This window comes from Schistocerca serialis, chromosome 2, assembly GCF_023864345.2.
Source record: "Schistocerca serialis cubense isolate TAMUIC-IGC-003099 chromosome 2, iqSchSeri2.2, whole genome shotgun sequence".
Taxonomy (NCBI): domain Eukaryota; kingdom Metazoa; phylum Arthropoda; class Insecta; order Orthoptera; family Acrididae; genus Schistocerca; species Schistocerca serialis.
Window position 1 is genome coordinate 1040861660 of NC_064639.1, and position 3734 is coordinate 1040865393.

Genomic DNA, 3734 nt, shown 5'->3' on the forward strand with positions numbered 1-3734 from the left:
GTATTAATATGTAACACAGCCAATGGGATTGCTGCTAATGTAGAACCTTTTCTCCTCACGGATCACACTCGCGCAGTGATACGTGATCGCTCAAGGTATTATAACGAGTGTACAGACCTCTGATTAGTCAGTCTGCATTTGTCTGTACCAGTCTATAGTCAAGTTTCAGTCTGCGCCTAATAAAATTACCGTATTCTTGTACATAGCGATGAAGATAAATGTATAGACAGTCTTGTCAAGATCAGAGATATATGTGAGAATAAGATTAACGTACCAATACCAAAGGAACTTCAGATTGTCAATTGTAAATAGCATCCAGAACCAAGTTAAGTAATTTTCATGCTTATTATTTTAATAAATGGGTATGAAAATTAATCAAGTTCTGTTTGAAGTTGGTCACCGTCAATCTGCTACTCTAAGCGTGCAAGTAGCATTTCTATCATCTGACCTAACAGCAGAAGAAAAACACACCACAATAAGACCACGAGACATATCGCTGACACTCGCCTACTTCGTTAGGGTGACAAGTAAAATAATCTGATGGTGTGTGTACTGAAGGTCTTACAGTACACGCACCACAGGGACTTAACTGCTAAGGTCATCAGCCCCTAAGCTTATACACTACTTAACCTAAATTATCCTAAGGACAAACACACACGCCCATGCCTGAGGGAGGACTCAAACCTCCGTCGGGGCCAGCCACACGGTCCGTGACTGCAGCACCCTAGACCGCTCGGCTAACTCCACGCAGCCGGAACTTGGACTCTCTACAGCAATTGTTGCCGATCTTTCTGAGACCACAAGCTTTGGGTGCAATCAGGTATTAGATACCAAACCTTCTCCCACCACACCATTGTCAATGGAAATGAGCGTATGGCATCGTTGGCCAGGACGCCACATCTAGGGAAGTTCGGCCGCCAAGTGCAAGTATTATTTCAGTCGACGCCACATTGGGCGACTTGCGCGCCGGTGATGAGGATGAAGTGATGATGAGGACAACACGATGTCCAGTCCACGAGCAAGGATTATCTCTGACCTGGCCAGGCATCGAACCCACGCCATCTGTACAGGATGTGAGCACATTACCACCCACCTAAGCAGGCAGACACCATTGTCAATATTAACCCCTAACTAAACTTTACAATGAAAGAATTTCTAAAATAACGAAAGATCAAAGATGTTTTTGTAGATGTTCTATTAAACCATGAACTAATGAACCATTGAGATAATTAGTACTGTTTCCTTCAAACAGCCTCCCTTTGGAAAATGACGCAATTCTCAGTAAACTGCATATGCTACCTACAACTCCCTCCCAGAAAAGACTAACTCTCATATCACAAATCGATATCACGCCACGGGAATCAAAGTTGGCAATGGAATTGCAAGTTTCCTTCAGACACCAATAGAGGTCGTGGAGGATCTGGCAAACCAGATGGTGTTTGCCCATTCCCCAACGGCTCTGTGCTGTGAGCGTCCCTTGCCATCGCAATACAGCATAGCTGATGGCAGCCTCACAGCTCACTCGTAATCGGAATCACTTCTATGTGTGATGCTAGGTGGACATTGCCTACTTGCGGCTCCGACCCCATCATTTGTACTTAGTTCAGAGGGTGTCAACCTTGTTGTTATTTGATGAGCTGGTCTCTATCTCTTGCTGCATTAGTTGTAATGGATCTTCGACTGTGTGCTAGCGTATTTACGACCGCTGCCAAGGACTGGAGGGCGTCTGTCGCAGTCCGTCACACCCAGTAAGTTCCAGTGTCATCAGTCGCAGCCCGGCGGAAATCGCAGTAGCAGTTAGCTCCGCCACACACAGAGACAGGCACCACATAGCAACCATAAATGTGCACATAGCGGACTCTGTGCTACACCAGCAATGAGGCTAATGCGGACTATATAGAAGGGCTTGTACCACAACAAATATTTTGACTTGAGTTAACTTTTCATTGCTATGAATAAAGAACAATTTAATCCATGCATGCAGTTTGTGTTACAGAAAGAGCATACTGGCCACCAAACAACATCCTCTCCTTGCTTCTCATTGTACAGCACTACAGAGACAACGAGACGACATAAAAGAATGCTTCGAGAAACAGAAGTTAAATAACTTTCTATTTACTATGTTAACTTGTTCGCTAATCATTTTTGTTCCTGTCCAGTTTTCCTCTGATGACAGCACACCACTCTGTTGCCTATATCTCCTTACCATTTCGTACCAAGTCGTACACAACATTAATTACCCACACTGAGGGTAGACACTTGTTGTAAAGCATGCTTCCTCTGTACCACTCCTCTCCAAAGCGATACTTGCCTCATCCAGATCCTGTAGCCCCATTTAAAATCACCCAAAATTCAAAATCAAAGATGTAACTACCCATAGTGCTTTGTAAATTGGTTGAGGCTCATTTCATTTAAAACCAACCAAAATAAAGAATGCCACAGATATCTGCGAAAATTTGGTGTAAGAAAGTGCATAAATAGAAAGCGATAAAGTAATTTTTTCAGATTTTTTTAGATCAAAATTACAGTCAGGGGGCCATTTTGAAATGTCTAGCATTTTCTCCATCTGGCGTCAGTATCAAAGGTAGGTTGAAAGTTTTTAACTACTGTAACAACCTTATTCATAAATCAATTTTATTCAATTTGGTGTCATTAGAAAGATAAAACGACCAACTATATCACTAAACTATAAAAATGCTGCAACTGTGCATATAAATATCGGCAAATCTGTAATTAAAGTCGTTTGTCAAAATTTTTAACAAACTTCATGAATTTTTTTCTCCAAATCACAAGTTTCAGCAATTTAAATTTTGTCTCAAAAAATTCCTATTGTCATACATTTCAACATTAAAAAAATCAGAAGGGTGTTTGTTCTGTTTCATCGTTTAAAACAGAAAGAACATAAATAATAATACACACATTTCATTTTGTCACTCTTACCTAGTGGTCACAAATGATGATTAGTTCTCATAAAACACATTCATAAAATTCTAAAAAGCATTCATTCTTTCGAACAAGTTTTCAATGGGCAATATTATGTCGACTTCAAAAGTAGATAAACGACCAGTACTTGTGCTTGCAGTAGGAGCAGGCAAAGTCATTAAAATGTTTTCATAAGGTGTCCAGCAAACACCAGTGTGAAGTGGCCATGAATAACTTGAGGAAGGGCCACTTGGACTCATGAACTTAAGTTTTACATCTCTGTGTTCTTCACTTATCTCTAGAATTTTTCCAATCCACCAATGGTTATTGTAGATAGCTGTGACAAACATTTCTCCTATATTTGTGTTAGAGACAGTGTTTTGAATTCCAAGAGGAACTTGAATGAATTTAGTAAATGATGAAACACGCCTTACCAGCGACTTGTTTTCATTCAGTGGTTTCAAAAAGTGGTTCACTCTTGTCCTGGGAATGGTAGAACCAGTCTCATATCGTTTTTGTAACATGTTTGTGAAATTTGTTATCTCCTCTGTTGTAACATAAAAGGTTTCTGTTCCTGGAACATGAGTTTTGGCAAATGTAAACAGATATTTTGGACTTAAAATGTGACTGTCATACGGACGCTGTAAACTTGCTCTTGTTGCTAAACGTTTAATAGTACCACCAACTCCATCACACGCATTTTTGCCATGACTAGTGGTAAAAAAATTACATTCTGCAGTTACTCCATGATCTTGCTTGTGATGGCACAAATTAAAAAAGTTCTTAAAGTTTTTATATTGTGCAGAACTGCC